At 41.9% G+C, this 16244-nt stretch overlaps 1 protein-coding gene across 4 annotated transcripts in view; it reads left to right on the top strand.

Moving 5' to 3' along the window:
- The first annotated feature begins 6508 nt into the window (after nt 1-6508).
- LOC105490532 (ATPase phospholipid transporting 8B4 (putative)) overlaps nt 6509-16244 on the top strand; it is a 276940-nt gene continuing 267204 nt past the window's right edge. For 3 of the 4 annotated variants that reach the window (XM_024795544.2, XM_011756284.2, XM_011756315.3), the window contains exons 1-2: nt 6509-6657; nt 15263-15354. The gene's annotated coding sequence lies outside the window, so the exon portion shown is untranslated. The remainder of the gene's footprint in view (nt 6658-15262; nt 15355-16244) is intronic. The other variant, XM_011756282.2, reaches the window with a different exon arrangement.

Consider the following 16244-nt stretch of genomic DNA (forward strand, 5'->3'; position numbering starts at 1 on the left):
CTCCCTCTTGAAGCTTAGCTCTGAAGCTAGGAAAACCCAGGACTCTGGTGTCTGTCTCCATGTTTCCCCTTCTTTCGCTGGCCTCTGGCTTGACTTAACTCCATAATTGTTCCTCCTGCTTTTCTGGGGTGGTATTCATTGCTTCTTCTCTTGACAGACTGGATACAAAATGAAACACTGGCTTACTCAAAAGAGAAGCTCTGAAGGTAGCACCTTCCTTACCCTGAAATGCGCAGAAGCACGGGGTTGCACAAGAAGTAACTCCATCGTTTACTCATCTGCTGTAGCCCCTGGGCCTTGAGACTGGGGCACACTCTACCTAAAGGTGGCTCAGCATTGGTGGGGATGGGATGTGTGCCGAACCACAGTGAGGCACACCTTGGTATTGTTCATCTGAAATTAATATTTCTTCAAAGACAGATCTTACTGGTGTTTGTTCTTCTCCCCATGTATAATGTGATATCTCTAGAGGGCGGGATGGTCCTAGAGCTGCCTTGAACAACTTTCTCTCTCTCCTGCCATCTGACACTAACCTCCTGCCTCAGTGCAGTCTTCTAGTTTTGTAGGATCAATTTCTTTGCAATCAACATTATAGCACAAGCTGCAACAGTTTATTTATCTAAGAGAGAATGCATGTAGGTTGCTATCCTCAGAGATAGTGTGTATAAGGCAACATTTGTGGCCTCCATGACTCAATTCTTGCTTAATCTTTGCCTGGTCTCTGATCCATTAGGACCTAGAAATTACCTTGACTGATATACTGAGATGATGGCAAACTCACTTTTGCTCTCCACATTCATGAATGCTGTGGGATGTATGTTTGTGACTCACTCCAGCCATTTAGAATGGAAGCCCAAGTCACAGTAGAGGAAGGCTGTTGTTACTGAGCTGAACTTAGGTCAGTCAATCTGCCTGCCCATGCAGCAAAGCCAAATGCTAACACTGGGATTGATTTGCAGTGAGGGAAAGTGAGGCATTTATTGCAGGGTGCTATGCAAGGAGAATTGGGCAGCTAATCTTAAAACCCATACCCCTTGATGGCTTACATGTAAGAGTTTTTAAAGGCAGGGAGGCAGAGGTTCCAGGCAGAGCCATAAATCAATACATGGAGGCTATACATTGGTTTGACCTAAAAAGGGGGGGCATCTTGAAGTGGGGGTCCACAGGTTACAGGTAGATTCAAAGATTTCCTGATCTGTGATTGGTTAAGATTTGTTTAAAAACTTGGGGTCTCCAGCTGCATCCATGTCCCTACGAAGGACACAAACTATCATTCAGAAAACCAAACACCGCATGTTCTCACTCAGGTGGGAACTGAACAATGAGATCACTTGGACTCGGGAAGGGGAACATCACACACCGGGGCCTATCATGGGGAGGGGGGAAGGGGGAGGGATTGCGTTGGGAGTTATACCTGATGTAAATGACGAGTTGATGGGTGCTGACGAGTTGATGGGTGCAGCACGCCAACATGGCACAAGTATACATATGTAACAAACCTGCACGTTATGCACATGTACCCTAGAACTTAAAGTATAATAATAAAAAACAAAAAGACAAAAAAACAGAAAAAACACGTGGGGTCAGCAGAAAGGAATGTTGAACTCTGGCCTGTGGGTGTGACTTCCGCCAGGCTCCTCAGGAAGAAATTTAGAACGAAGAACAGTGGTCAGAGTTCAGTCCCCAGTTGCCCCTTCCCCAAGGTCTGTGTGCCAGTGGATGGTGTTTTCCATTTGGTGGGTGGTGTGTGGGCGGGGGCAGGTTTCTGCAAAACAACTCCGGGACATATGTTAAGATGTTATTTTTAGTTTCTATTGGGACTCTAACTTCTTTGGCTATTGTTTCAAGCTATTACTTCCTTGCTTATAAGATTACCTGCCACTCTCCACCAAGCATGGAAATAAAGGAACATCTTGAATTTCTTCAATGGAAATTCCAGGCACCTAGCTAGTCCTGAGAATTAAATGAGCAACTTGATAAGTAAGAAGGTAATAGTAGCTTAAAATAATAGCTAAGGAAGTTATAGTCATAAGATGTTTGGTTGTCTACAGAAACTAAAGATAACATCTTGACATATGACCTTGAGTTTACTTTTCAGAAACTTGGACCTCCACCAAATGGAAATCTTTCTTGCATGAGGTCCAGGAACCCTCTCTTGGGATCTGGATTGAGATCCCTTTCCGGTAACAATATCAGGACATCAGGACATTTCCTGGGTCTGTTCAGTAAATGTTGTTAACCTGTTCTCTTAACTGAAACTGTCTAAGAATGACTAACTTCCTGGCAATGTAAGATGGAGTTGCTCTGGTTCAAATGCCTTGGATGCCTGTGACAGTATTAGTGAAGTTTATTTTTATTTTTTTTCGGACTGTTAGCTTATTAGGAACTAACAAGACCGTCCCTAACTCATGTACTCATCTTTCAGGACTCAGCTTCACTTGTTCTGAGGGTTTCCCTTGACACCTCCACACCCACACCGAAGTATGACCTCCCCTCTCCTATAGTTCCAAAGCCTGTTTTGACAAGGGGCACCTAAATTAGAGTTACTATCACATTGTGTTACAATTTGTTCACAACTATTTTCTCTTCCACTGGAAGGATTCTTGTTAGGGCAGATATCAACCTAAAAGAAAGAAACCCAGGCAAAATAGATATAACTAGAGGGTTTATTTGGATCAAGCTTGAGGATTGCAACCTGGGAGCATAGATTCAGGTTTTCCGCAGTTACAAGCTGTAGCAGCAGTTACAAGCAGGTTTTTAAAGAAAAGAAGAGGCAGTTTCTAAGTTGTTTGCCAAGAATTTACATTAAAATAACATAAGTTATTGATTGGCTATATGTCATTTCCTTGTATTATAAATTCCAGGAACATGAAGATAATGGGTGAGGCAGCTAGGCAGGAACAAAATGCCTTTAAACAATTGCCCCCACAGATGGGTTTGGGGGCACATGACTGAAGTCTTAGACTCTGGTCTCTTTTGGCCTGATAAATTTTGCGAACCTCCCGTAGTGCAGACTGCTCTGAGCTATTTTTCTTTTCTCATGGAGACCAGGTCTTGGTTACCTTGGAGTCCCCAGTGCCTTGGAGAGGAGTTGATACAGAATTGGGGCTTGGAAAATGGTGAAGAATGTGTGAAATGTCCCAGAGACATGTCCTGATTAAGAGCCTGAACTCCTTTGATCTTGGACCCTACACTTCCTGAGTGTCATATAAGAGGTAGGAAATTTTTATACCCAGTGACCTGGAGGACAGGCTAAAAGGGTAAAGAGATGAAGAGCAGCGCTTCTTTAAAGCCACATGGCTTTGCTTCTTCTCATTAGATGACAGTTTGCTAAGGAGAAAATGGGGCTGGAGTGTTAAAAGACCCTAAGTGTCTGGCTGCTCCTTGGGTCTTGGAGATTCTGAGATAACAAGAACCATGGAACTCTGAAATTGATCCAGATCGGGTTCATTGTTCTACTCCTCCTTTCTTGTAAATGCCCTGATTGTTGGAAGGACTTCTTATGATGTCAATCTATAAAAAAGCAGAGGCCAAAAGTCTTTACTGGATACCTATTATGTGCAAAGAAGGTACTATACTCCCCTGATAGCAAGGGATACATTATTTTAGGGAATGTGTCTCTTGCTGATGCCAACAGCCTATTCCAGGATCCAGTTTTGACTGTGGAGCATTCATCACTTAGAAATGAATTGTTAGAATGACTTTTACAACTATAGCTGCCAATTGTCTGGCTTGGTGTTAGGCCGTCTCGGTCATCTAGTTCTGGAACACATGGTTCAGATAGTGTTTGAAAGGGCAAGTTAAATGTAAATCACCTAATTTTGGTGAGTGGGCTTGCATAACAAGAAGCCCTCTAGGATTTATTGTTCTTGCTTGTGTCTGAGTGTCTGCACTGTAAGGGATATTCAGGAGAACCCTTGAGGAAAGTCCAGATCCCTGTTAGGAGCTGGTTCCCAGAGGTGGCTTTTAGCACCCATAAATTTGGGTATTTTTTTTTTTTCTTTTAAAAATCTTACCAGCTTAATTGTAACGTAGTGGTGGATTTATATGACTCTTAGGTTTAATTACTGAAATTTTATTAGAGTAGAAAAATCCTCTGCTCCTAAATGTGGGTCTCTTATTTGTGGCTTAACTTCTAACTTTTTGTTTGCATTCTCTTATTCTCTTTTTGTTCTTTTCATGAGTTAGTTGAGTAATAACTAAAACTGAACTGTGAGTCTTTTCATAGAGGTTGGAAAATCCCACATAGGAAATGGCACCACCAGCAATGGTCAGTCGTTTATGTTGGCCAATGTAAAGAAACCTCCTTTGTTTCATAGAAGGTTAAGTAATTGGTGGGGAAATTGGGGTGGGGGAGGAGTTGAGTTACCTTGTCATGGTGAACTTCAGCCCAATACACAGTGGAAAGTGCCAGATAATAAATGAAACTACAAGAGGTTAGAAAACTATACTTTCTTTTTAGATATTAAAGGCCATGAGGTCGTATGTTACTTCAGAGATTTGTTGGATCTGTTTCTGAATGGGAGGGAAATTGGTTTCAGTCACTCAAGAGAAGGGGGCATGGTGGGCCAGGAACATTATTAGTGTACTGTACTCCTGTCACCTGCTGAGGTAAGCAGGTTCTGAATAGCTCCTCTGGGGTGCAGGAAGAAAATACTAAAACTTTGAATTGTCCTTATTGATCTCATCCCTTTAAAATGTCTGTTTATGCTGTTTTATGGCGTATGGAAAGGATATGCTTGGGGAATACTGTCCTTGAGAGAGGAGGAGAAGGCAGGTAGTTGGATCAGAATGCAAATAACTGGAGATGTGGAGTAGCTCAGAATTCAGAGGTCTCGTAACTGCCCAGTGGGTTCTCATTGCCTGCTGCCTAGACAGAGCCAATTTATTAAGACAGGGGAATTGCAACAGAGAAAGAGTTTAATTTACACAGAGGCAGCTGTATGGGAGACAGGAGTTTTATTATTACTCAGAGCAGTCTCCCTGAAAATTTAGGGATTAGGGTTTTTAAGGATAATTTTGTGGGTAGGGGGTCAGAAAGCAGGGAATGCTGGTTGGAAGAGTTGAAGATGAAATCACAGGAGGTTGAACTGGGTTTTCCTTGCTGTCTTCTGTTCCTGGTTAATTCTGTAAACCATTCAGGAGCAATATGGGGAGGTTCAGAATCTCGCAGCCTCTGGCTGCATGACTCTTAAGCCGTTATTTCTAATCTTGTAGCTAATTTGTTAGTCCTACAAAGGCAGACTGGTCCCTAGGTAAGAAGGGGGTTTGTTTGGGGAAGGGCTGTTACCATCTTTGTTGCAAAGTTAAACTATAAACTAAATTTTTCCCGAAGTTAGTTCAGCCTGTGCCCAGGAATGACAAGGACATCTTGGAGGTTAGAAGCAAGATGGAGTCAGTTAGGTTAGATGTCTTTCACTGTCATAATTTTCTCACTGTTATAATTTTTGCAAAGGTGGTTTCAGTCTCCTATCTGCTCTGATTAAGAAAATGTAGTCCTCATTGGATTCTGGAGAGATAGCAGTTTCTTGTTACTGTGGAACCTTGGTAGGAAAAGGCTCTTGTTTCTGTGAAAACCTGAGGGCCCAGTGTGAGGATGTTCCAGGAGAGTGGAGTTGACAGTGCACAGGGGATTAGCTTGCTCTGGTGATAAAGACATGATTAAAATCTATTTGATTTCAGTACTTAACTGGCAAATCTGATGCAACTTCTGGAAAATTCCTAGATGGCTTTAGGCATATTTAAAAGAAGCCATATTCTTCCTTTTAAAAATAGATATGCACCAAGATATTTTATTTTCATCTAATCCCACTTTAATGACCAGAACCCCCTTAAAAGCAATTCCAAACTAAAAAATGTAAAACCATTTCCTATGGGCATTTGTTCTTTGGTATCATCAGGGTTAATGTTTACATCCTCTGTGCTGAAATTAAGGATGTTGGGAAAGAAGTGTCATTGCTTTGCCTACTAAATGTCTCTTGAGTATGCTTAGCTTTCATCCATAAGAGAGCTGAACTTCCCTTGTGATGATTAAAAAAAAAAAAGACAAAAACCCACTGCTGATTCTTTCATCTCTGCAAAAGCAGGTGGGAACTGCAAAGAGATTTGCTTATCTTGCTCAGTCAAGGGCTGGTAAAAGTTTGGTAAGCAGACCTGATAGCTGGTGTCCCCTTCCACAGTTCATTTTCATCCTTATGAATTCTTGATTCCCATAGAGGAAGCCATCCTCAGAAGCCAGCCTCTTGGGATTTTCCTTTTGTTTCTCCAAGATTAACCAGTTCTGTCCTGTCAGCAGGAGCAGGCAACTAGGGAAGGAGAGGCTCTTCAGGGCTTTCAGCATTTTTCCAAGGAGTGCTTTTCTCCCTCAATTCCTCACTGGTAGTGAAGCTGCTTTCTTGTAACGTCTTCCTTCTTCTGATGAGATGCTGATTCTGATTGCCATCTAGCAGCTTCCGGTGGTGGTAAGTGGTCAAGAGTGTTTTTCCGGGACTTGATCTCAGGTTTTCAAGAATACCCCCTAGAGACCCAGTCTGTGTTCTGTGTCATCCCTCGAGCTTTCAGAGTAGCCTTGCTTTTCCCCTTGACATGGTCATGTTTGATCTTCCTGCACTGCTGGGAAATCTTCCTTTTGGGGGAGAGGATTAGGTCTGGGTTGAGGTGAGTAGATGGGTAGCATTCAATGGTTAGTGAGATGAAGTGGAAATTTAGCTGTGGGCTGGTTGGAACGATCTGTTTCTTTTCTCCAGATCCCTATTTTTTTTTGCTGTTTTCATCTTGGTGACTAACGTTTCACAAATATTCTTTATTATTCTCCTTTTGTGAAAAAATAAATTTGGGGGAGTTAGTTGGAAATGGGAGATAGGACATTTTCTTTTTTGTTGTTTGAAATTTCTATTTTTTATTCTGTTAGCATGCCTATTAAATGATCAATGACAGCAGCATAAATGTGCATTTCTTCTTGGTTTGTAGGTCTTGTTCACTTCCTTTGGTAGTAGTTGGTTTTATTTTTTTCATGGAGTTTGTATCCAGTGCACCTATTCAATATATTGTTTATGGTCAATTTATGCTTTAGACATGAACAGTTTGCACTGAGCTAGCCCTCTGCGGTTGAGGGTTATGTTTTCAGTGCTAAAATTTGTCTGAACAGAAAAAGGTATCCTTCTAGTTGTTTCGTTTATAGGCAAGAGAGTGTCTCGGGTCCCTGGTTAACAATTAGCTGTTTTGAAGAAAAGAAAACTGGTGAAAAACATTAATTGGAAGCTGAAGGCTTGTTAGAAAGGAAATGAGGAAATAGAGGTGTTCTTGTGGGATTACCAACACCTGTGCCCATGAAGCATTTTTTTTCCCCCCCTTTTACTCAGCTGTTGCTCCATGCTGGCCTTTACTGCAAAATGTAATCTCAGAGTGATTTCAGTTTTGATTTTTTAAAATTTATTTTTTATTTTTTATGTGATATGTAATAACTGCACATATTTATGGGGTACATGTGATATTTTGGTACATGCATACGATGTGCAATGATCAAATCAGGGCAATTAGCATATATATCACCTCAAACACTTATCATTTCTTTGTGTTGGGAACATTTCAAATCTGCTAGCTATTTTGAGGTACAATAAATTAGCATTATCTATTGTCATCCTACTGTGTTATCAAATACTAGAATCTGTTCCTTCTATCTAACTATATGTTTGTACCCATTAACCAGCCTGTCTTCATCCCCTTCTTCCTCTTCCCCTTCCTAGCCTCTGGTAACCACCATTCTCCCTCTCTACCTTCATGAGATCAACTTTTTTTAGCTCCCACATATGACAGAGGATATGTGATATTTGTCTTTCTGTGCCTGGCTTATTTTGCTTAACATAATATCTTCCAGTTCCATCCACGTTGCTGCAAATGATAGAGTTTTATTCTTTTTCATGGCTGAATAATATTCCATTGTATATAAATACCACATTTAAAAATTTTATTCCTCAAGAATAAACATAATTGCTTCCATATCTTGGCTATTGTGAATAGTGCTGCAATAAACAAGGGAGTGCAGATATCTCTTCAATGTACTTATTTTATTTCTTTTGGATATATTCCCAGTAGTGGGATTGCTGAATCATATGGTGGATCTATTTTCACTTTTTTTGAGAAACCACAGAGTGATTTATTTTAACCTATATTGTGCCTGTATATTGTCTCTGCAGAAGTCTTTAAAAATGAGGGAACAAATGATTTTTTTGTATCCCTGGAGGATTTTTTTGTGGGTGGGAGAATTTTATTTTGTTCATATGTGGCATATTGAATATTTTCATTTAGTGGGAAAAAAGTTAACTCACCATCTAAAAGTAAATTGGAAATTGTAGCTCTCATTGAAATTAAACTTAATGTATGTTTGGCTGGATGCAGTGACTCACGCCTGTAATCCCAGCACTTTGGGAGGCTGAAGCGAGCGGATTACTTGAGGTCAGGAGTTTGAGACTACCCTGGCCAACATGGTGAAACCCCGTCTCTACTAAAAATACAAAAATTTGCCAGGCTTGGTGGCGCATGCCTGTAATCCCAACTACTCAGGAGGCTGAGGCAGGAGAATTGTCTGAACCGTGTGGTGGAGGTTGCAGTGAGCTGAGATCAGGCCACTGCACTCCAGCCTGGGTGACAGAGCGAGACTCTGTTTCTAAAAAGAAATATAAAATAAAAAAATAAATAAAAAACAAAACTTAATGTGTGTAATCTAGATTCTTGTATAGCATGAGTAGGAATTAGAAACAAATATTTATTTTTAGAATTTCTCATGAAAAGATATTAAAAAATGGTAACCCCCTAGCAACATTATATATTTCAAATATAATAAAAATTCTTGTTAAATATTACATATTGATTGTTATGTTTTTGGAAACATGTTCCTTCCTTACTTTAAAGCTACCTTGCTTTTCTTTCTCCTTTTATTTACTCAACTGAAATTTGAGTACCTACCCAGTGCCAGGCACTGTGCTAGATGCCTGGGGGAAGAGGTCACAGAGGGAGGGCCACAGCATTTCATTTCAATGGATCCTTCTCTGACCTTTCTTTTGCAGTTGAGCGCCCTCTAGAGCTCTGTCCTTGTTCTTCATCCTGTCTTTTCCTCACCTCTTGTTCTTTCTGGGTGAGGTCATTCATTCCCCTTGACTTCACTCCTTCCTTATATGTTGATGATTCCAAGTCTACAAATCTGTTTTTTTGTCTTTTGTGCTGTGAAGATGTTTTCAATGATCAAGAGGTATTTTAAGCCTACATTTTCAAACTAAATTCATTATTTTTTCATCCCAATTCCTTCTTCTGCCCGTTCACCTTTTCCTCCTTTTCCCTTCACTGCTGTGTTTATCATCATAGTGGCACCTCTATTCCCTCAGAGTCCCAAGGCAAAAACCTGGAAGTCACCCCAGATTCCTCCTTGTTCTGCATCCAAACACACAGACCGTTTATTTTATTTTGAAAAGACGGGATCTCACTATGTTGCCTAAGCTGGTCTCTAACTCCTGGGCTCAAGCAATCCATCTGCCTCGGCCTTCCAGCTGGGATTACAGGCATGAGCCACCATGTCTGGCCCATACAGATCATTTATCATTTATAAACTGCATATTTAACTATGGAAACATTTCTGGAATTCAGCCCCATTTGCCAGTTGTCATTGCTCCCCCATCTCCTTTTCTGCCAGCCCATACTGTGAGATTAACCTTCCTAAAATCTCTGACAGCCTGGACTGGCACAGAAAGACAAAAAGGAACAAGGATAATGGAAAAGAGGGCTGAATTCTAATTGTGCCATTCTACTTAGATACCTCTTCTGTCTCCCTGCAACCTGCAGGAGCAACCACAGGTTCTTGACCATAGCGATGCTCTGTGTCACCTTATCTATAAAATGGGGATAATGATAATTCCTGCTCACAGAGTTTTGGTGAGGACTGAATAAGACAACACACGTCAAGTGCTTAGCACAAGGCCAAGTCCCCAGTGAATGGCAGTGATGATGAGGACACTGATGAAAATGATCCTGTCTTTCAGAATCCAACTCTTACCTTCCTTGCCAGCCCCATATCACTGCACATTCTTCCTGTGCCTGTATGATCTGCTTGCCATAACTATCACTGCTCCCCAAACCTTCCTTCCCTTTCATAACACTTGGCCTTTCCTCATGCTATTCCTTTAACTTGTCCTTACCTTGTTTTGTTTAGCAAGCTCTTCCTTTCCTTTCAAAAGGACTCAACTCAGAATTGCCATCTGTGAGGTCTTCGCTGACTCTGCAAAGTCAGCGTGTGTCATTCTGACTCTGCAAAGTCAGAATGCAGAATGTGACTGCATTCCCTCTGCCTCCATAGTTCTCCATCCCTCCTTCTACCATAGCCCTGCACTCATCATCCTTTTTAAAAATATTTATTTATTTATTTATTTTGAGACAGGGACTTGTGTGTCACCCAGGCTGGAGTGAAGTGGCGCAATCACAGCTCACTGCAACCTTGAGCTTCTGGGCTCAAGTGGTCCTCCCACTTTAGCCTCCCAGGCAATGGGACTGGAGGTGTGAGCCACCATGCCCGGCTAATTTTTTGTGTTGTTTGTAAAGACGGGATTTCGCCATGTTTCCCAGACTGCTCTCAAACTTCTGGACTCAAGTGAGGAGATAGGGGGCATCTGCTTACCTTGGACTCCCAAAGTGTTGGGATTACAGGTGTAAGCCACTGCGCCTGGCCTACACTCACCATTTGAATGGTCTTTTATGTGTCTGTCTGCTCTCATCTTCCCCAGACTGTGGGCTTTCGAAAGACTGGAAATGAATTTTTGCCTCCCTCGTGCCCAGCCCAGGTTAGATATAGACTAGGCACCTGATAAGTCTTTGATAATTGAATGTCAGTAGAGGGAGGAGATGGTTCTCAAATTTGGTAGGAGGTTTTCTTCACATGGAGAGTTAAAAAAAATACATTTTAAGAAAGATAAAAATAATCATCGCTTTCCCTTATTGAGTACTAACTTTGTGGCAGGAGGCGTTGAGCTAATTTCTTTATGGGAATGGATTGGTTTAGTTTTCCTAGTGATCCTATGAGTTGCTCTGAGTCCACAGAGGAGAAAACTGGAGCTTAGAAGGGAGGGGAACTTACTTGAGATTCTAGGGTTAACAGGAGCAAACTTGGGCGGCCTAACCCCCCAGCACTGGCGGAGCAATAGGGAAGTGAGAAGAGGAAGGAAGATGGCCAAAGCAGGGTTGAGAGAAGAGGGACAGGATGAGGACAAGGAGGGGAAAATGAGAAAGAGACCAGCAAGAGCAGGCTAGGAAAGGAAGAGAAGGAGAAGAGAAAAGGAAAATAGAATGCATTTCTATAAGTGCTTCCATTGTTTCCTGAAGTTTTGATTGAAGTAACTCAGGAAGGGAAAACCAAACATTGTATGTTCTCACTCTTAAGTGGGAGCTAAGCTATGAGGATGCAAAGGCATAAGAATGACACAGTGGACTTTATGGACTCAGGGGGAAAGGGCAGGAAGGGGGTGAGGAATAAAGGACTACAAATTGGGTGCAGTGTATACTACTTGGGTGATGGCTGCACCAAAATCTCACAGATCACCACTAAAGAACTTACTCATGTAACCAAACACTGTTTCCCAATAACCTATGGAAATAATAATAATAATAATAATAAAAGAGGAAACCAGGAGACCAAGAAGGAAAATGAACAGGGGATACGTGAGAGGAAGAAGGGCAGCTTTGAAATGTTGTGGCTGGGTAACGGCTGCATGACTAGAATATAAAGAGACTCCTGTATGGACATGACAACTCACAACAATTAACCTGCCATTTGTTATACAGGAAATATAACAATAATTTATTGTTGAGGCATGGTAATTGCATATACCTGTAGTTGTAAGCCATTTATAAATTTGACTTTTTTTTTTTTTTTTTTTTTGAGATGGAGTTTTGCTCTGTTGCCCAGGCTGGAGTGCAGTGGTACGATCTCAGCTCACTGCAACCTCTGCCTCCTGGGCTCAAGCGATTCTCCTGCCTCAGCCTCCCAAGTAGCTGGGACTACAGGCATGCACCATCACGCCCAGCTAATTTTTGTATTTTTAGTAGACATGGGGTGTCTCCGTGTTGATCAGTCTGGTCTTGAACTCCTGATCTCAGGTGATCCACCCGCCTCGGCCTCCCAAAGTGCTGGGATTACAGGTGTGAACCACCATGCCCGGCCTTATAAATTTGACTTTTACACGCGCCCACACATACACACATACACAGATTTGCTTAATATTTTTTTTTACTTCTACTTTTGTACAGTTCCTACAATCTACAAGCACTGTGGCTGTTGGCAGCTGTCACCGATACCAAATAGAATTATCTCTAGTGCCCACCGTCACACTCACACTCAAAGCTGCACACGTTCAGGGCAGAAGCCTGAGCTTGTTCCTTTTCTCTCACTGGTCTTAGCTCTTAGGCTGAGATTTCTCTGCTTCATCTGGATCGCCAGTCTCTGGGGTCTCGTAGCTGAGTTTCAGTTCCCCAATCCTACCTGATCCTCAGGGGGCCAGCACTGGGGCTGCAGGTAGTATTTTGGGTTGGCAGGCAGGGATGCCTGTGGGTGTGACAGCAAGGTCACCCCTACATGGGTCCCAAGGTGGGAGGACTCTCTGAGGCTTTGCTCTTCAGGCTCTGGGAACCTAGGGCCAGAGGGAGGAAAGGGGAAGGGCTGGGCAGCCGGAGGAGAGACGGGCTTGTTCCTTCCTCCTGTCATCCTTGCTTGCCATCCTCAGGCTGGGCTCCTGCTCAAGCCCACACTGGTGCAGCCCTCACAGGGAGCCTCTTCTCTCCATGCTTCGTTGGGTTAGTCCTCAGAGAGATGTTGGGTTGGGATGGGAAGCAGGGGCCTTATTGAGAATTGTGAAGAAACGTTAGGGAAACGGAAAGGAAACTGGGAGAGAAGGAGATGGAGTAAGAGGAGAAAAAGTAGGCTGGGGAGGTGGAAATGAGGTGGAGGGAACACACTTTTACGGAGTGAACTGTTCATATCTGTGTACTTAACCTCACACAGCTTGGAGGAAGGCATTCCCATCTCCACTTTACAGATGTGGAGATTGAGTCTCAGGCAGGGTACGTGACTTGCTCAAAGTAATGGTAGATAGAAAGCCACTGAGCTGGGACTTGAACCTTGCTATTCTAAAAGTCTCTTCTGTGTAGAACTCTGTCTCCAAAGAGGAGAGGAGGCAAGCAGAACAGAACAGAGAAGGGAGCATAGAAAGAGATCTAGGGTTGGGTACATTGGGTATTGAGTCTGGGCTTGGGCATGTTCCATATTGGGTCCCTTCGTCTTTGGCCTGCTTTGTCCTGAGTCTTCAGAGAACTGGAGAACACCCACACCTAAAGGAAGTAGAAGATCCCCACCCTGCTGGGAACACTTCAGTTCCTCCCTAGGCTCTCAGATAGGAGACAGGCAGGGAGGGGCTCGCCTGGGCAGGTCTCCGGGCCAGCGAGGTGGACTGCCAAGGCTCTGCCTGTGCTTTTTCCTGGCCTCTACTGCTCCTGTCTCTTTCTCAACTGCCCTGGCTCCTTCCTTTTCCCGTTCTTTTCCAATCTCCTCTAATTCCTTTGCTTTTCTGTCACTCTACTTCATATCTTCAATCTTTCTCTTTCCACTGGCCCTAACCCCTCAGTTTACCACATGCCCCCTAGCTCCTCACTGCAAACATAGCTTCTGTTTAAGTCCCATCATCTGTTCACCCTTATGTCCGTTTATTTATTTATTTGTGTAGAGACAAATAAATAATTATTTATTTGCTCAGGCTGGTCTAGAACTCCTGGATTCAAACAGTCCTCCCACTTCAACCTCCCAAAGTGTTGGGATTACAGGCATAAGCCACCCTGCCCAGCCATTATCTCCTTTCTTTTATTGCAGAATGTCTTAAAGGAGTTACACTTGCTGTCCTCATTTGTTCCTAATGTTTACGCAGAAACGTTGACAAAGAGACGTCAATGGTCTGCCTTTAAGATAACTAATATCAAATGCACACTCTCATTATGTGCCCTGTCCCCACGACCCACCCAGGTTGGCTCTGAGGTTTACAGAGCGTATTTGCCCCAGATTCTGTAATGAGTTAGTGGAAAAAGCAGGAATCCAAGAACAGGGTGTGTGGCCCCAAAGGACAGGCTTCTGACCACCATGTCCTGCTTCCCCATCCCCCTGAACAGCTCTGAGGGCTGTTCTCTTGGATGGCTTTTGGTGAGTTTACTATGGCCAGAGTGGGCCATTTGTCCTGTAGACTGTGGACTGTAATTCAATAGCACACCCAAAACAGATCTTTCTTGGGGGCAGATTAATAGTAGCTCAGGAAACTGATGATATAAAATAAGAATGACAATTTATTAATTTAAAATACATACTCTGTCAGGAGAACCAGAATGTTCACTCCAGCATGACAAGTGCATTCTTTCCCTGTGGGCAGGCTTCTGTGGGAAAGCAGATTATTATCAGCAGGTTGCTTGGTGAGCATGGAATCAGAGCAAGGGGAATTAGCTGTAATAACTTGATTGCTGTACGGCCTCAGATCATTAAAGAGACTCTCCATTTTAATCCTTTGCTTAAAGTGTTGCGTCACCTGCACCCGGATGTGCCCATTTTCACTATAAGAAGAGACTTCCTTGTGGAAGGCTGATCTCTTCCTCACAGGATGCTTAAGTAGCAATTCCAGCATGGAGGTCTTGTTATCTTCAATCTCAAGGTGTCTAAAACCAACTCTTTAATTTCCCTGCACAAATTGGCATCTTCTTTTGACTTTGCTATTTCTTGCATTAGAAAATTATTTTCCATGATCAAGATTCAACACCTGAACCTGAAATGTACAAAAAAAATTATGGAAGTGCGAATTTCAATCTTTAAAACAAATATGCATTGCTTTTAAAAATAAATTAATATATGTAAAGTCCTTAGCTATTATTTGCTACATTCCTCTCTCTACTTTCTCACACTTCCCTTATTAAAAACAACCCTGTAGGATTTTCACATGAAGAAGCTACCATTTTAATCCCTGGCATAAGATGAAGCTAAGGGAAAGATAAGACCCATCCAACAGCTTTCGTTTTTCCATTTCCTCTACTTTGAGGCAGTTTTTAAGAGGGAGAACTTATTCTTGTAAATATTGTTTGCTTCAGTACTTGTAAAGGGTTAAATTTCAAAATCCTAAGTTCCTGCTTCTAGAGCTAGACTTGACTTTAGCAAACCTTTTTCTTTCAACTGATTTTGTTTACTCTATTTCCTTAGATCTTTACTGTTCCAAAAGTTCAGAGAAAGATGACTTTTTCTTTACTCCGACAACCTTTAGAGGTGGAGCGAGTATCAGTGGTGGTATTTCGGTGAGTTGATAAATTTGCAAGAATGACAGAACTAAATGTTGCTTCTAGAGTTAAACTAGAATCTGCTACATTACTATGAGTCCTCCGTAAAGTATACCTGATTGTCATTGCTACTAGAAAAAGACTGGATTTGAGGAAACATGGACTTGAATGTCAATTCTTATTTTTTCGATGTTACTTTATGTTTTAGAGAGTGACAACACTTGACTAGGATCATTAATAAGAAACAACTTCTGGAAATCTTAGAGAAATATTGTTTATTTCATGCAATAGTGATTATATAATTCCCGTGACAGAATATTTTCTACACAAGGAAAAATGGCTAAAATTGAAAAATAGATTTATTCAGTATGTTCAAAATAACAGGTTTCAAAGACACTTTGGAAGATGGTATTGGAGAAATTAACAATAGCAACATAGCTATGTTTTAAAAGTAATTTTAGGAAGAATATGGAAGAATATGACATTGCTTTATGTTTGAATGTCGAGAAACTTTTAAAATGAGAAGTGCTAGCAGGAAGATCTAAAATAAGATAGAGAAGAGGTTACACGGATATTTTCTCCTTAGTTACCTTATATTACACAATTGTATTTAAGTTCGTCTTTGTTATCTGTTAGTACCAATCCTGCAAACCAATCTAGCAAACCGATAAGGACAAAGAAAGGATAAGCTGCCAAGTGCCTGGTACTTTGATTAGCTTTCTGAGAGATAAATGTCTTCTGTCTGCATTCTCATTGCCACTGTTTGGGTACAGAGTCCCCTTTTTTTTTCATCTTGCTTAAAGAATCATTTTTCTTTTCTTCTGCTCTGGGAACTCAGCCCATGAACACAGAACATGTTGACTTAGTCCCACTGGAGAATTTTCAAGCCCTAACAAGTTGGCTTGGAA

Source organism: Macaca nemestrina, chromosome 7 (assembly GCF_043159975.1).
Source record: "Macaca nemestrina isolate mMacNem1 chromosome 7, mMacNem.hap1, whole genome shotgun sequence".
Lineage (NCBI taxonomy): Eukaryota > Metazoa > Chordata > Mammalia > Primates > Cercopithecidae > Macaca > Macaca nemestrina.